Here is an 18,412-nt window from a genome sequence, read left to right as displayed (position 1 = left end):
AAAAATTTCCAATTAAAATCTATATCAATAGCAACCCCCAAATACGTAAAATGTGGGACCTTAAGTATTTCTTCCCCATCCAAAACACATTTTTTTGTTTTTGCTAGCTTTGGCCCAGTCTTCATCACAAATGACTTTGATCCATTAATTTTAAGACCAAGGTTTAATATAATAGGTTTAATATTAAAAGCATTCAATAAAATCTAAAGGCCATTTGCTGTCCTTGAAATGAGTACGGCGTCATCTGCATGCAGTAGTACTGGAATTGGGGAATTATTAATAATTGGCAGATCCTTCCCTGTTTCACAGAAGAATTTCTCTAAACCATTTATGTAAAGAAGAAAAAGAAAGGGGGCCAGCACACAACCCTGCCTGACCCCCTTTAATGAAGGGAACTTCTCTGTTAAACCGCCCTCCTGGGAGTAACAAACTCGTGCTGAGGTACAAGCATGGAGTCTACTAAGCAGGACAATTATGTCTTTATCCGCCCCCATATTTGACAGAACCGTCCACAGTTTCTCTCTATTAACTGTGTCAAAAGCACAGGACAAGTCCATAAATGCTAAATGTACTCATCCCTTTTTGGCTTTCGTATATTTTTGGACTATCAAGGTCAAGTTAAGTGTTTGTTCGACTGTACCCAACCCTGGTCGAAAGCCAAATTGCACTCCTGAGAGGTTTAGAATCACTCGACCTAGAATTTTAACTGAGCTGCCCAGCAAAGAAATTGGTCGGTAACATAAGAGATCTGCCCTGTCCCCCTTCTTAAATATCGGGACAATGATCACCTCTCTCCATGTATCTACTAATGGGACTATCATAACAGATCTCAAGACATTGGTGAGCAATGGTCCCCAAAGCCCACACTAATCGAGGCCTTTCCTATTGTCATAAAACAATTTGTGTCATCTTGTGGGGCATTGTTCTCTGTTGCGAAAGTTTAAAAAAAATAACCCACCCAAGTTTGAGCTAGAATGACAGTATCCATGGTCAGTTTATGCTTGTCATTCAACAGTGAAGAGTTAACCACTCGCCAAAAGGCAGATATGTCTCTATTTTTGCTTGCTTCAGTCAATTCCTCCCAGACAGATTCTCTCAGTTCAGCCTTCCTATTGGCAAGTGCTTCTTTATAGCTCTTACTTGCGATTTTAATAGCTTGTCAATCTTGAGGAGATACATTAGTTATTTTATTTACATTTTTTTGGGAGGAGGTACATGCATGATTAAACCATCGAGGGCCTCTTGTTTTATTGGTGCTAGGGCACTGCAATTTTTCAGCCATATACTTTTTTAAGGAATAGAAAGCATAGACAATTTCATGAGGGGGCATGTCTTCACTCAAAGTTGTCATAACATCTGCTCATTTATTCAGGATTAAATCTTTGAAAAAGCTGTTACTATCTATTTTTCCCCATTTGATGGTGAGACCTTTTCAGGCTGAAAACTTCATGTCTGGATGTCGGTCCTCTAATCTAGAGTAATTCTTCAGACCCAAGTTTGTTTCAATAGTTAGAGGGTTATGATCACTAATACAAGTTAACATCACTCTAAGCTGCCCAACAAAGGGGATTAATTCTCTAGAATAAATAATAAAATCAATTACAGTGTGGGCATCTCCTCTTATAAATGTCGGTACCCCCTCTGATACTGATATAGGAAAGAGCAGAGAATGAGCTATTATCACACGGTTGAGAGCATTCCCATAAGGAGAATGCTTCAAGTGCTGGATAGGGCAGTCGTATTCATTGAGGAGCCCACAACAATCTAGATACTCTGGTTCACACAATTGAGCATTAAAATCACCAACCCATATTATTCTTAAGTCCTTCTTGCTAGTATTCATTGCTTTGTGTATTATCACCTCCAGGTTACCAACCACATTAGTGTCCGAGTGGTCAAAGACATTATTATAATAGTTAATCAGCAATATATCAAATGGCTCAGATAATTTCAAAACTAAAGCAAGAAAAAAAGGGGATGTGCCCACAACACACACATCCACCCCCTTTACCATTACTGATACAAAACTGACCAAACCTGCCTTAGACCTGCCCATGGAGGTCTTGCTTGCAGGGACACTATGGCCCTCATTCCAACCCTGGCGGTCTCTGACCGCCAGGGCGGAGGGCAGCGGAAGCACCGCCAACAAGCTGGCGGTGCTTCCTGGGCTATTCTGACCGCAGCGGTAAAGCCACGGTCAGAAAAGGGGAACCGGCGGTTTCCCGCCGGTTTTCCCCTGGCCCAGGGAATCCTCCATGGCGGCGCTGCTTGCAGCGCCGCCATGGGGATTCTGACCCCCTTCCCGCCAGCCTGTTTCTGGGGCCCCTGCACTGCCCATGCCATTGGCATGGGCAGTGCAGGGGCCCCCTAATAGGGCCCCATACAGATTTTCACTGTCTGCTTTGCAGACAGTGAAAATCGCGACGGGTGCCACTGCACCCGTCGCACCCCTGCAACTCCGCCGGCTCCATTCGGAGCCGGCTTCCTCGTTGCAGGGGCTTTCCCGCTGGGCCGGCGGGCGGCCTTTTGGCGGTCGCCCGCCGGCCCAGCGGGAAAGTTGGAATGGCCGCCGCGGTCTTTTGACCCTGGCGGATGGTGTTACAACCCTGGCGGATGGTGTTAAAGCGGCGGTAAGACCAACAGGCCGGCGGTAAATAAATTGCAATTACGACCGTGGCGGAAACCGCCAACAAAGACAGCCACTTTAACACTCAGACCGCCACGGCGGTACAAACAAACAGCGCGGCGGTCACCGCCAACAGACAGGCGGGAGACAATGTACCACCCACACTATTATGACAGGCCAATCCGGCACCTTTTCCGGGGCGGATTCACTGCGGATAAAAACACGGCGGAAACAGGAATTTTGAAGGGAAAACGCTCACCTCTACACACTCCACGAGGAACGAGGACACCATGGAACCGGAACTCCAAATTCTACCTGCGGCGGCGAAGACCACGGTGAGTACTGCACCTACGACACAGGGGAGGCAAAAAACAGGGACACACACACGCAACACCCCCACCCTCACCCACCACAACACACACACTAATGCAGATCAATACATCACAGTTACGCCCCCAAACCCCCCTGGAAGAATGCAAAGACCAAAGAAAATTAGTGTACCCATCGGAATATATTACAAACAAGTAGGCACAAATATATATATGTACACCATGTACAAAATATATACCAGGCATAGTAGTCCAGTTACTGCACAAAGAAAGTCCGTGGAACACTGGGACCACACGGTATGGATGAGGCCCACACAAGATCCCCGACCATGACGGAGAGAACACTGCAGGGGCATCAGAGATCAAGAAAACAGGCACCTCAGGGGGAGGGAAAGGGGGGGCACCTCAGCCGCTTGAGTGCACGACGTCAAATCCACGAGGGGGGCACATGCCCACTGTTACATCCTGGGGAGTGCAAAGCCACAGTCTCTCAAGTCTCTACAGTGGGTGGTTTGCCCACTGTTCAATCCTGGGGAGTGCAAAGCCACAGTCTCTCATGTCTCTACAGTGGGTGGGCTGCCCACTGTTCAATCCTGGGGAGTGCAAAGCCACAGTCTCTCAAGTCTCTACAGTGGGTGGTTTGCCCACTGTTCAATCCTGGGGAGTGCAAAGCTACAGTCTCTCAAGTCTCTACAGTAGGTGGGTTGCCCACTGTTCAATCCTGGGGAGTGCAAAGCCACAGTCTCTTAAGTCTCTACAGTGGGTGGGTTGCCCACTGTTCAATCCTGGGGAGTGCAAAGCCACAGTCTCTCAAGTCTCACAAGTGGGTGGGTTGCCCACTGTTCAATCCTGGGAAGTGCAAAGCCACAGTCTCTCAAGTGGATAACAGTCTCCACTGGTTCTGGAGGGGGCATGGTGCCCAGAGTGCTTCATCCTCTTAAGGACAGAGGTAGTGGATGACAGTCTCCACTGGTTCTGGAGGGTACTGGTGCCCAGAGTGCTTCATCCTGTGAAGGACAGAGGTAGTGGATGGATGTCTCCACTGGTTCTGGAGGGGGACTGGTGCCCAGAGTGCTTCATCCTGTTAAGGACAGAGGTAGTGGATGGATCTCTCCACTGGTTCTGGAGGGGGACTGGTGCCCAGAGTGCATTACTCACCCCGTGACGGACCAAGTTGCGTCAGTGTCCCTGCCGCTCATGGGCTAGCGGTGCTTGGGATGGCGGTGCCCTGTTCAGCGGTGCTTGAGATGGCGGTGCCCTGTTCAGCGGTGCTTGAGATGGCGGTGCCCTGTTCAGTGGTGCTTGAGATGGTGGTGCCCTGTTCAGCGGTGCTTGTGCTGGCGGTCCTTCATGGCCCAGCGGGGCTGGCGGTCCTTCATGGCCCAGCGGGGCTGGTGCTGGCGGTCCTTCATGGCCCAGCGGGGCTGGTGCTAGCGGTAGCCTCCTGGGCAGCTGGGCTGGGGCTGGCGGTGGCCTCCTGGGCAGCTGGGCTGGGGCTGGAGGTGGCCTACTGGGCAGCGGGGATGATGGGGGTCTTCTCAGCCGTGCAGCTCTTCCCAGACTTGCTGGGTTTCTTGTGGCCCTTCCCCACCTTGGAAGGTGTCACAGCTGACTCAACACTCCCAACGGGACCCCTGGGAGTGGCTTCGGTGGCTGGAGTCTTTCCCCTCTCCCGCCGGGCACTGGCCAACTTCTGATGCTTCACAGGTGGGGGACTGTCTGTGCTGTGTCTCCGTGCCACACTGGCTGTCCTGGTGGCCGGTGCACTCCACATACCGGTGACTACAGGCACCACTGGTCCCGGAGATGTTGTGGCTGAGGTGCAACTTCGGGACCTATGAGATGGACGGGGTGGGAGAGGTGTGGGAAAAAGGTCAAGGGTGGACAGGAAACGTTTTTTGGACACACTGGGACGGGTAGCTGGAGGGGGTTTGGGAGTGGAGGAAGAGGTGGTGGTAGTAGGAGGTGTACGTTTGGTGACTTTGGGTGAAGGTGCATGCGCTGGAGGCTGTCGTGAGGTGGATGGCTGTTGGGGGAGTGTGTGCCTGCGTTTGTGTATCTTGGGAGGGGGCGTCACAGACACACTGGGAGAGGACACAGGGGACGTGTGAATGGTATTGGGGGTGGTGACTGCACGTGAGCGGGGTGTGCTGGTGAGGGACGTAGTGGCTGTAGAGGTAGTGCATGCAGGTGTGAGTGTAGACGAGACTGGGAGGGAGGAGGGAGACGACGAGGAGGGGGACACAATGGAGGCAGTGGATGTTGGTGTGTCTGCATGTGTGTGTTGCTTGCGTGAGTGCCTGTAAGATGTGTGGTGCTTATGTTTGCCTGAGCTTCCCTTGTGTGTTGAGGTGTGTGCAGGCTGGTCTGATGGTGTGCTTGGGAAAGGCAGAGGTACAGGGGATTGGGTCTGGGTGGAGGAAGTTGGAAGGGGGAGGCTAGAGACGGGGACAATGGCTGCCATCAGTGCTGAGGCCAGAGTCTAAAAAGCTCGGTGAAGGGCCGCCTGACCAGAATGAATGCCCTCCAGGAATGCATTTGTTTGTTGCAACTGCCTTTCTACACCCTGGATGGCATTCAAAATGGTAGACTGCCCAACAGTGAGGGACCTGAGGAGGTCAATGGCCTTCTCACTGAGGGCAGCAAGGGTGACTGCAGCAGGGCCTGAGGTGCCTGGGGCGAAGGTGATGCCCACCCTCCTGGGTGAGCGGGCACGGGGCGAAGGCTGAGGGGCTGTTGGGAGGGAGGTGATGGTAGGGGGGGTGGCGGCTGTACCTGTAGATGCGGGGGGCACAGATGTTGCCGCCACCACAAGGGAGCTCCCATCAGAGGACGAGTCTGTGTCGCTGGTGTCAGCTCCTGTCCCCGCCGTGGAGCTCCCCTCGCCCTCCGTCCCACTGGTGAATTCCGAGTCCGTAGTCTCGCCCTCCAGGGACATGTGGGATGCAGCTCCCTCCTGCTCCGGTGCCACTGCTCCTCCGCCTGATGATGCTAATGCACACAAGAACAGGGAGACCACAAAAAGGGGAGGACGACAGAAGAAAGACATGTTGAGTGCATGGATTACCGCTACTGTTGGCAGACAAGACAGACACAGAAGCCCCCTGCACTACCCCGCGCTCTTGGGCTCCACTGTTCAATTCCTGGGAAATGGCCTACAAGGCTATGGACGACATCTGCACACATAGATGACACAGGGGCATGAATAGCTGCACTTGGCACTCTACAGAGGTGGGCTGGGGTGCCACATGGCCTGCCTTACAGAGGGGCCTTGCCTACGGAACTCGCCCTGGCCTAGGGAAACCCACAGCCCTCCTACCCCACCCAGACAACTCCACTGCACGCAAAGTCAGCAGAATGAGAGTGTACTCACCCCCTTGTGTCTGCTGTGATGCCCTCAAGCGCCCATCCAACTCCGGGTAGGCCACCGCCAGGATCCTGAACATCAGGGGTGTCATGGTGCGACGGGCACCCCTCCCACGTTGAGAGGCCATCCCCAGCTGAGTCTCTGCCGTCTTCTTGCTCCAGCGGCGAATGTCTTCCCATCTTTTCCGGCAGCGGGTGCTCCGTCTGTGGTAGACCCCCAGGGTCCGGACGTCCTTGGCGATGGCATGCCAAATATCTTTCTTCTGGTGGGCGCTGATCTACATGAAATGTACAGGGGAAGAAGAGAAGTCATTACCAACTGCACCGTCAAAGTGATTGGCCCCCATCGCTTCCCTTGCCATGTGGCACATGCATTCACCGTCTTTCATGCACGCAGCACTCTGCCCCCTTCCGTCTTCCATCCAGCCCTCTCCACACAGGCATAGCCCATACAACATGCTCCCTGTGTACTTACCTGTTTGTCTGGAGGACCGTAGAGTAGGTTGTACTGGGGGAGGACCCCATCCACGAGTTTCTCCAACTCCTCTGATGTGAAGGCGGGGGCCCGTTCCACAGACACACGAGTCATTGTCTCTTCCAGACCGAGGTCACAGCAGCACTTGCAGTGTAGCTCTCCTGTCGAAGATCAGGTATCGAGTGATTGAACAGACAGAAAATGGCGGTCACGTCCACGGCGGTGCATACCGTCACCGCCGGCAGACATCGTCATTGGCTCCTGGGACCCATAGGGTCCAATGTGAACCAATGCAGCATTGACCGTGCCACAATCCAGGAACTGTGTACCCAGTTGGAGCCAGACCTGATGTCAGCAATCTGCCATCCCACAGGAATCCCCCCTCAAGTGCAGGTGCTGTCAGTGCTCCATTTCCTTGCAAGTGGCTCTTTTCAAACAACTGTGGCCATGGCATTAGGGATGTCCCAGCCTATGTTTTCCAACGTATTGTCCAGAGTGTTGTCTGCTCTTCTGAAACACATGCGGAGCTACATCGTTTTCCCTCAGGTGGAGGATTTGCCTACAGTGAAAGGTGATTTCTATGCCCTGGGACATATCCCCAACATCATAGGTGCCATTGATGGGACCCATGTGGCTTTGCCCCCCGCCCCCCACAGGAGTGAACAGGTGTACAGAAACCGGAAGAGTTATCATTCTATGAATGTACAGATGGTATGTTTGGCAGACCAGTACATCTCCCATGTGAATGCCATGTTCCCTGGCTCAGAGCATGACGCCTACATCCTGCGGAATAGCAGCATCCCTTATGTGATGGGTCAACTCCAGAGGCACCGTGTGTGGCTATTAGGTGAGCACCTGGAAGCGAGTCAGCGGGAATGGTTGTCTGGGTCTGGTGTTATCCCTCCAGGTTAGTGTGTGTCTAACAGTTGTCCCTCGCCATTTGCAGGTGACTCTGGTTACCCCAACCTGTCATGGCTACTGACCCCAGTGAGGAATCCCTGGACCAGGGCAGAGGAACGCTACAATGAGGCCCATGGGCGAACTAGGGGGGTGATCGAGCGGACCTGAAGGCCAGGTTCAGGTGCCTCCATATGACAGGTGGATCCCTATTCTACTCACCAAAGAAGGTGTGCCAGATCATCGTGGCCTGCTGTATGCTTCACAACTTGGCTTTGCGACACCAGCTGCCTTTTATGCAGGAGGATGGTCCAGATGACGGTGTTGTTGCAGCTGTGGAACCTGTGGACAGTGATGAGGAGGAAGCAGAGGAAGAAGACATGCACAACAGGGACTCAGTGATCCTGCAATATTTCCAGTGAGACACAGGTAGAAATCCAAACCTGCTTACTACATGTACTTTGACACTACTACCTCTCTCCTGTCTGTTGTTTTCACCCAGTGTATGGTCACTGAGTTGTCACTTTCCCTTACGATTTCACAGATGTGGGTCCCACTGTGTGACATCTGCTTAGATTCCTCATGGACTAGAGCTGTGTGACATAGGTATGTTGACATTACTATTTGAAAAACATTTTAGCACTGTAATTGCTAATACACTATTTCGAAATCACAGACAGACTCCAGATCATTTTGTGCTTTAGGTGTGTTTATTTAAGTGCTCAATATTGGAGGGGGTAGTGAAATGCTGAGGGGTGATGGCGGAGGAGTGTCCATGGCAGAGTCCAGTCTATTAGTCTCACAGGTGCATTGCCCATATGGGCATAGGAAGTGGAGCTGGGGCAGTTTAATTATGGACAGGGTGACAAAGTGGGACAGTAGGATGACAATCAGGGTGGTCTCATTTCTTGGCGGGGGTCTTGGCATCGTTTTCTGTCTTGTTCCTGGATCTCAGGGACCGTTTGTGGGGTGGTTCTCCGTCTGCAGGGGGTGGGGTGCTGGTGTGGTGGTCCTGTGGCGGGGCGTCCTGTCCACTAGCACCGGCAGAGGTGGTGGGCAGTTCATCATCCATGCTAGTGTCAGGGGCCCCTTGTAGTGCCACAGTGTCCCTCCTGGTGTTGAGTAGTTCCTTCAGCACCCCTACGATGGTGCCCAGGGTGGAGCTGATGGTTCTGAGTTCCTCCCTGAAGCCCATATACTGTTCCTCCTGCATGCACTGGGTCTCCTGAAACTTGGCCAGTACCGTTGCCATCGTCTCCTGGGAGTGGTGGTAGGCTCCCATGATGGAGGAGAGGGCCTTGTGGAAAGTGGGTTCCCTTGGCCTGTACGCCCCCTGTCGCACAGCAGCCCTCCCAGTTCCCCTGTGTTCCTGGGCCTCGGTCCCCTGGACCCACTACCACTGCCCCCAGGTCCCTGTTGTTGTTGGGTTGGTGGGTTATCCTGGGTTCCCTGTAGTGGTGGACACACAGCTGATTGATGTGTCCTGGGGACGGAGGTATGGGCCCGCTGGGTGGGTGCTGTGCTGGTGTTTCCAGAGGGGGGAAGGTCTGTGGTGGCCTGTGCCTGTGTGAAGGGAACCGACTGTCCAGAGGTCCCCGATGGTCCTGGCTGGTCATCTAGATCCAGTTGGACAGAGGTGCTGTCATCACTGTGGGCCTCTTCTGTTGGTGGTGTGGACATGTGTGGACCCTCCTGTCCGGTGACGTTGGGTGGGGGTCCGGCAGGGGTATAAAAGGATGTTTATTAAATCTGTGTGTGTAATGGTGTGCAATGGGTGGGTGACCGTGTACCCCAGTGCTAGCATTCCTGTGTGGGAGCTTGTGTGATGATGGTTTAGGGGGGTGTATGAGTATGTGCAGTGGCCATGCTTTGATGATGGGTGTCCATGCTTTGTTGATGCATGCAGGGCTTGGTGTTGGGATGTGTGGTTTGTGATGTTGGGACATATGTGAGGAGTTGGGGTGCTGGGGGTGAGGGTGAGGGTGGGGATATGTGATAGCATGCAGGTAGGGTGGGGGATGTAATAGTAAAGCTTTGTCTTACCAGAGTCCATTCCTCCACCTACTCCTGCGAGGCCCTCAGGATGCAGAATCGCCAAGACCTGCTCCTCCCATGTTGTTAGTTGTGGGGGAGTAGGTGGGTGTCCGCCTCCAGTCCGCTGAACCGCCGGGTGGTGTCTTGAGACCACGGAACGCACCTTCCCCCGTAGGTCGTTCCACCTCTTCCTGATGTCCTCCCGATTTCTTGGGTGTTGTCCCACTGCGTTGACCCTGTCCACTATTCTTTACCAGAGCTCCATCTTCCTAGCTATGGAGATGTGCTGCACCTGTGTTCCGAATAGCTGTGGCTCCACCCAGACGATTTCCTCCACCATGACCCTGAGCTCCTCCTGCGAGAACCTGGGGTGTCTTTGCCGTGCCATGGGGTGGAGTAGGTGATGTGTGTGGTGATAAGTGTGCTGATATGTAGTGGGGTGTTGTGTGAGGTGCATGGAAGTTGTGTGGGTGATGGTGTTGTGTGCCTGTGGATGCTGTTGTTCTTGCTGGCGGTGTCTCTCTCTGGCCTTCTTTCGGAATTTTTTGTCGTGGGGGTTTGTGGGTGATGTGGGTGTGTGTTTTATATTGTATTGGGTGTGTGGGAGTGGTGTGTGTATGTGTATCAGGTGTGTGTATTTCGAATTGTCCAATGTGGCTGAGTTTTGTAAGAGTGTGTGTATTTTGAGCGCGTGGATTCGTGTGTCGTGATAGTGTGGGCGTATTTCTGTTGGCGTGACGATGGAGGTTTTGTTTTCGCCAGTTTATCACTGACCTTTGGTGTGGCGGACTTGTGTGGGTGTCTGACTTTTGGCGGATTCCGAGATGTGGGTCATAATAGCTGTGGCGGAATTCCGCGGCCGCGGTGGTGTGTTGGCAGTCTTCTGCACGGCGGTAAGCGCCTTTTACCGCCAATGTTGTAATGAGGGCCAGAGTATCTAAAGAAATGTCTTGAATATCTAAAATAAGAAAGAGAAACTCCTCCTTCTCCTCCTTCAGTCAGAACTGCTTGACTTTAACTCGTTCACCGAAGCCCCTGAGAAAGGATTAAGGGGGGGGGGCAGCCCAGCCTCTTCCGGTCGATGACAGGTGAAGGACGGGTCCGCCCTTGGCCCTGGCGTGTCCCGCGAAGCGGGAGCGCGCTCCAATCTTTATTGGCTCTTCAAGGGGCTTGGCTCCGTCCCCAAAAGAAACGTTGCGGGGACTCACCCCCGGTACCTGCGGCAGCAAAGAGAGAAAGTCCAGCGCGTCCCGCGAAGTGGGAGCGCGATCCGATCTTTATTGGCTCTTCAAGGGGCTTGGCTCTGCCCCCAAAAGAAACGTTGCCGGGACTCACCACCGGTACCTGTGGCAGCAAAAAGAGAAAGTCCAGCGCGTCCCGCGAAGTGGGAGTGCGTTCCGATCTTTATTGGCTCTTCAAAGGGCTTGGCTCTGCCCCCGAAAGAAACGCTGCCGGGACTCACCCCCGGTACCTGAGGCAACAAAGAGAGAAAGTCCAGCACGTCCATCTGTGAGGTCAATTCAATACCTATGTGAAAATGCTTCAAATGTGGTCCACTTGGGATTCATATGTCATGGGTAGACAGTATTGTTGTGTGCCTATTTTGTGCTGTCTTTGTGAAATCTGATCTTGCTCAACTTCTGTGTCAATATATGCTTCATAGCAATATATTTGCGTGAGCTGGTCATGAAGAGTGCTGTTTGCAGTGTTTGCTTGGTAGAAGTTTGCTTTATGTGATCTGCTTGTGGGGAAACATACATCGTGAGTCCCATGAGGTCAACAAGCAAATTTTTATGTATTTCTTACTTAAGAATGGAACATTTGTTCTTTGCAATTCTTTGGGGTTATAAAGGTTGCAAAGGTGCAGAAAGCTTTAGATAGTGGTCCAGGTTTTACTTAGGATATTTGTTTCCACATTCTTTTCCGTGATTGTGTTCTGGTTGTTGAGCAGGGTTTTGAGATTGGCTTAGAGTGAGACATGGTTGCTAGGAAAGTGAGAGCTTCATAGACAGAAACAATGGCGAGGTCTCTGAAGAAACAGAGGTTTTGTCTGTCAAATATGTTTTTTCCACACTGGATGTCTGGTATATGGTTGAAGACGACAGGCTTGGGGAAACATTCTGTCTGCTACTATTGAATGTGTCCTTTGGTTACTGACACAATACTGATCAGTAAGCGGTGGAAATCATCTTTTGTGGTGGATGTCCTCATTGATGTATTTTTTGATGGTCAACGTGCTAATAGGGCTTATAAAAATTTCTAATTTGCAGTCAAGCCAGTAGATAGAAAGAAGTCGGAGTTAAAAGTGATTTTGGAGCTGTGGATGGACAAGGCTGTGAAAAGGTCATATTCAGTACTTGTTCATAAAAGTCTTTGGGGGTCATTCCAACCCTGGCGGTCATCGACCGCCAGGGTGGAGGACCTTGTAAGCACCGCCAACAGGCTGGCGGTGCTTCCCTGCCCATTCTGACCGCGGCGGTAAAGCTGCGGTCAGAAAAGGGGATCAGGTGGTTTCCCGCCAGATTTCTCCTGTCTGGGCTGAATCTCCATGGCGGCGCTGCAGCGCCGCCATGGAGATTCCGTCCCCCTTCCCGCCACCCTGTTTCTGGCGGTGTTTACCGCCAGGAACAGGATGGCGGGAACGGGTGTCGTGGGGCCCCTGGGGGCCCGCCACTGCCCATGCAACAGGGCCCCAGCATGATTTTCACTGTCTGCATAGCAGACAGTGAAAATCGCGACGGGTGCAACTGCACCCGTCGCACCCCTGCAACACCGCCGGCTCCATTCGGAGCCGGCTTCCATGTTGCAGGGCCTTTCCCGCTGGGCCGGCAGGTGCTCCTTTGGCGGGCGCCCGCCGGCCCAGCGGGAAAGCCAGAATGGCCTCCGCGGTCTTTTGACCGCGGAGCGGCCAAATGGCGGTGACTGCATGGCGGGCGGCTACCGCCGCCCGCCGCGGTCAGAATGACCGCCTTTGTGTTTGTAGATTGAGTGTACTGACGTAAAGATTTCGGTAACTTGAAAAGTCGATGAAAAGGGCTACTGTTTTTGAGAGTGAAATGCTTTTTTTATTACCACTTCTTTTCGCTCCATGTCTATTTTCACACATTTTACTTGTAGAGGTCATCTTTTTATTGCTCTCGTCCTCTTATATTTGCACCCCTTTCTCTCTCTCACGCTTACATTCTTTTTACATCCTCATCTTCATTCTCCCGCTCTTTTCTTTCATCCCTTGCTACTTCTTTAGTTCCTCTTTCCCTCGTCCATTCTCTTTAATTGTCCCAGCCTTTTCCCATTTCTCTGTTTTCATTTAGTGCTTTCCCTTCTGAATCTTTTCCTCTCACTCATCTCTCCTTGAATGTCTCTAGCGTCCATTTTCTAGTATGTACTCCTCTCTTCTTCTCTAGCTCCACTTTTTCGTATTGGGTAAAGGGGATTGTGCCATCTGCAGGACCTCTACAACGTTCACAGGCCTTCAATACATGTGTGCAGAAAGTGCTGCATTGTAAACATTTGCAACATTGTTGAGAGCCAGCAGCAGCGAGTTTTATTAATGCACAATTCAAAACTGTTCTGCCAATTGCTTTCAATTTCCAAATTTCACCGTGCGCAGAGAGTATGTGTGAGAAAACAGGGCTGATTGCAGAGGGCCCCTAACTTTTTGCCCCCATTTTTCACTTTTTGCTGGTGTTTTCCTGACTCTGATGGTGCAGTGGGTACTGCTAACCGCTCCCAAGGCCTGTGCTCTGTATAAAATGATTATGCAAATTAGGCTAAATATAATTGGCTATGCCAATCTACCTATCAGTCTCTAGTATATGGTAGGGCATGTAGGTTTAGGGACCCCAGCATAGGTAGTGCACCCATAGGTGCAAGGCGGAGGTGCCCGGTGTCATTTTAAAGGTAGGCCTGCCTTGCTGGCTGCTTTTAAATTCAACTTACATACAAATTCGACTTTGGAATTAAAAGTACTTCCAAAGTCTTAAACTACCTTTTTTTTTACATATAAGACACCCTTAAGGTTTGCCCTATGTGTCCCTATGGTTGGGTGCCATATAACTATAGTCAGGGATCTTATAAAAATAGTTTTATAAGCCCTGGTGAGGTTAAACAGCCACATTAGTTTTTCCCTCATTGTAGTGAATGGCCTCCACAGGCTAGAATAGGGAGACATTATTTTAATTTATAAAGTTCCCTTAAGTGACAGATATTTCACGGTTGGTGTCAAATTAATTGTTATAATAAATCCCACATCTTGCAATTGATGGATTTAATATAACTTGTTCAGGTAAAAAGATTTAAACTTTACCTAAACAGTTGCCAACTTCAGCCCTGTAGTGCTTTGCTGTATTGGCCAGCCTCTGGCAGCCTGGCCAGCCTGCCTTGATGAGTTGTGAAGTAGCCTGGGCTAAACACAAAGAGATATGCCTGGGGAAGGAGGTCTTCCCTCAGCAGATGGAAAGGCAGGAAGGGGGAGGGCTGCCAAACTGGCCTTCAAAGGCAGAGAAAGACATTTGGAGCAACCCAGCACCTCCTTCACATCCTGCAAACCCAGACAATTAGGTACCCCCTGATTAGATTAGGAGAGGGCAGGAGAAGGGTGTGTTTAAGATTTTTTGCCACACCAGTGGGGGGGCTCAGTCAGATTAAACCTTCAAAAATAAGTTTCAGCCATGACAGATTTTTGAGGAATGTTGCTCCCTGGTTTTGATTTTTGCCACACTTCCCAGGAAGTGGTGATAAGAGGTGGAAGCACCCTGCACCTGATTGGAGAACCAGGATCCCCCTGTTTTTCTCCCAAGAGCAAGGATAAATATGGCAGAGCAGCAACCACAACCTCAGATCCCTACAAGATTCCATTAAGGAAGAACTGCAAGAGAAGAAGGACTGCCCTGCCGGACCCCTGACCTGCACCTGGACACAGCACTCTGGAGGACGATACCAGCTGCACACTCGGGCTTCACCACAAGAAGGACTTTGCCTGGCTTCAACTGGTTCAAGAAGGGACTCCCTGTTTGCTACAGGTGAAAAATTGCTAACCAGAGTCCTCTGCACCAACTCCTGAAGAAATTGAACAGCTAACCACTGTCCATTGGCCAATTTATAGTTTGTGCCAAGTGCATTCTGGGAGTTGTAGTACGCACCCTCAAGGAGCATCTCAGGGCTTTTGGAACCTTGAGGTGCGCTGTGGACCTCAAAAGAACCGTAAAACAACATCTAGAAGAAGATCCAGAAGTTTGGAGAAGTTTGGAAAACTTTTGGAAAAAAAGCCCCATTAAGGTACCGACCCGTCGAGGCAGCTCTAGCCAACCTGCCTCAACCGCGACCCGTCCTGACTTGCAGGTTCGTCCTGTGAAGAAAATCTCAAAGAAAAGTGACTAAGGCCCTCATTACAACCATGACGGTTGGTGATAAAGTGGAGCTAATACCGCCAACATGCCGGCCGTAATTACTGCCAAATTATGACCATGGCAGAAACAGCTCAGACAGACAACCACTATAACACACTGACCGATTCACCATTGTCTTCCGCCTGGCTGTAGGTAGTTACCGCCGTGGTGCCTATTGATTCGCCAGGACAGAATCAATAGGCACCACAGCGGTAACCGCCTACAGCCAGGCGGGCGACAATGTTCTGCTCACTGGATTATGAGAGGCCAATCTGCCACCTTTTCCGGGGCGGTACCACTAACATCAAAAGCCTGGCGGAAACACTGCACAAAAGTCAAAGGGCTCACCTGTGGAGACTCAGGGAACAACCATGACGCCATGGAGCTCAAGCTGCATGTCTTCCCTATTCTCTTCTACGTGCTGCTCCACTACGAACACCAACCACGGCGAAGAGGACAATGGTGAGTATAGCCACCTAGCACACAGGGGAGGGGGGAGGAAAAAGAGAGTGACACACACATGCAACACCACCACCCCCAACACCATACACCATACACACATACAGTTGCAGTAACATAACATATACACCCCGTACCCCTCAGGAATATTGCAAGGACAACTACTATAGATTGAAAAGAGTGTAATGAGATAAAATAGTAGTAATACGTGCATCTAAATAAAAAAGTATATACATATTTACAAATGTAGGGACACTGCCCAGTCCTCAATGTTCGTGGGCCACAGGGCCACATTACAAAGTCCAAGGCCCCACTTCACACCAACATGGAGAGAACACTGCAGGGGCATCAGGTCAAAAATAGCCCAGCACCTCAGGGGAATGGGGAACGGGTGGGCACCTCAGCCGGAAGATGGTACAACGCCACTGGTCCTGGAGGGGGCAACATGCCCAGTGCTAGGTTCTGGGGAGTGCAAGGCCACAGTCTCTCAAGAGGGTGACTTGCCCACTGGCTCTGGAGGGGGCATTGTGCCCAGTGAGCTTCATCCTGGAGAGGATGGGGTGAGTGGATGGCATCTCCACTGGTACTGGAGGGGCATTGTGCCCTATGATGCAGATCTTGGGGAGTTCAAGGTCACAGTCTCTCAGCTGGGCATCATACCCACAGGATTTTCAGGGGCCAGGCCGCACAATAGCCCATGGACGCAGGACTACACACTGTCCACTGGCGGTGATGGCTGTTCAGTGGTGGCAGTGGTGCTGCTGCAGGTGGAGCTGGCAGTGGTGGGGGGAGGCTCCAGCCCATCCCCTGCAGCCTTGGACGGCTGCCCACTGGTGCTGCTGGTGGAGCTGGTGGTGGTGGGGGGAAGCTCCATCCCATTCCCTGCAACCTCGGACGGTTGCCCACTGGTGCTGGTGGCAGTGTTGCTGGTGGAGCTGCTGGTGGTGGGGGGAGGCTCCAGCCCATGCCCTGCAGCCTCGGACGGCTGCACCACCATCGTTGGTGGTGGGGTCTCAAACTGAGTCCCACCATCAGGCCCCTTGTCCTCACCGCCTACTGGTGCAGGCCCCTTGCCCTTGCTGCCAGCAACTGGGGCTGGTTTCTTGCCCTTCCTTCCTGCAGCACTTGGGGCTGGCTCTTTGCCCTTCCTTCCACCAGCACTTGGGGTTGGCTCCTTGTCCTTCTTTCCTGCAGCACTTGGGCCAGGCACCCTTTCCGCCTGGCTGGCTGGATGGCTGGGATCCTTTCCAACCCTGAGTTGCTTGAGACACTACTGTGCCCGTGGACTGGGTGGCTGAGGTCCTTGCCTGGGTTTTGACCACCCTGGCCTGGCATGAAGGATGGGGGGAGGGGGAGGGAAGAGGTCAATGATGGAGAGGAAAAGCTTCGTAGGGAAATTGGGGCGGGGAGAGGGAGATGTTTTCGGAGTGGAGGAAGAGGGAGTGGTTGTAGGAGGTGTCAGTCTGCAGTGTTTGGGTGCAGGTGCATGGGCTGGATGCTGTTGTAAGGTGGATGGCTATTGGGTGTCTGAGTGCTTGCGTTTGTGTACTTTGAGAGGAGGGGCACAGACACAGTGGGAGAGGACACAGGGGACGTGTGAATGGATGTGGGGGTGGTGACTGCCAGTGAGGGGTGTGCACTGATAGGTGTGCTGGTGATGGTGGTAGTGGATGAGGATGTAGTGCATGCAGGTGTGAGTGGAGATGCGACTGGGAGGGAGGTGGATGAGGAGGAGGAGGGGGATATAGTGGAGGCAGTGGATATTGGTATGTTTGTATCTGGATGGAGTTTGTTTGAGTGCCTGTGGGATGAGGTGTGGTGCTTGTGTTTGCCATGTCCACTCTTGTGTGTTGTCCTGGGTGCCTGATCATCTGCATGTGTAAGTGGGATAGATTGGGGCTGAGGGGAATGGGATTCAATGGAGAAAGTTGGAGGGGGATGGGTGTAAACACGGACAATGGCTGCCATCACAGAGGAGGCCAGAGCCTGGATTCATCTCTGTTGGGCCGCCAAGCCAGTGTGAATGCCCTCCAGAAATGCAGAGGACTGTTGCATTTGGGCTGCCAGCCCCTGGATGGCATTCACAATGGTTGACTGCCCAACAGAGATGGATCTCAGGAGGTCAATAGCCTCCTCACTCAGGGCAGCAGAGCTGACTGGGGCAGGGCCTGAGGTGTGTGGGGCGAAGGAAATGCCCTCCCTCCTGGGTGAGCGGGCAGGGGCAACTCACTGAGGGGCTGCTGGGAGGGCGGTGCTGGTATTGTGGTGGCGGTTGTACCTGTGGCTGGGGTTGGGCATAGAGGTGTCTGCCACCACCAGGAAGCTTCCATCGGAGGAGGTATTCATGTCTGAAGTGTCCCCTCCAGTCTCCGCCGTGGTGCTCCCCTCGCTCTCCATCCTACCGGTGCCCTCATGGTCAGTGGATTCGGCCTCCAGGGTCCTGTGGGATCCAGCTCCCTCTATCGCCTGTGCCTCTGCTCCTCCGCCAGATGATGCTAATGCACATAAGGACAGGGTAACAAAACAAAAGAGGGAGGAGGGAGAGACAAAGGATACACTTGTTCAATGGCAGCACCAACACCACGGTTGGCGTACACAACACACTCACACACAGGGAATAGCCCTACGTACTAGGCAATGCACTACCAGTTACAATGCTAATCACCAGCCCATTGATAGGGACACATACTGCCAACTGTAGCATACCTGAGACCCACACACCCCTGCCCAGTAGTGGATGCCTACTAGCTTGGTTGGAGGACTTTCAGATCAGAACCCTGCCTAACATGGGACCTACTCAGCAAAGTCAGGCCTGGCCCAGGGGCACCCACAGGCCCTC

Source organism: Pleurodeles waltl, chromosome 5 (genome assembly GCF_031143425.1).
Source record: "Pleurodeles waltl isolate 20211129_DDA chromosome 5, aPleWal1.hap1.20221129, whole genome shotgun sequence".
Classification (NCBI taxonomy): domain Eukaryota; kingdom Metazoa; phylum Chordata; class Amphibia; order Caudata; family Salamandridae; genus Pleurodeles; species Pleurodeles waltl.
Note: the sequence above shows the minus strand (reverse complement) of the source record.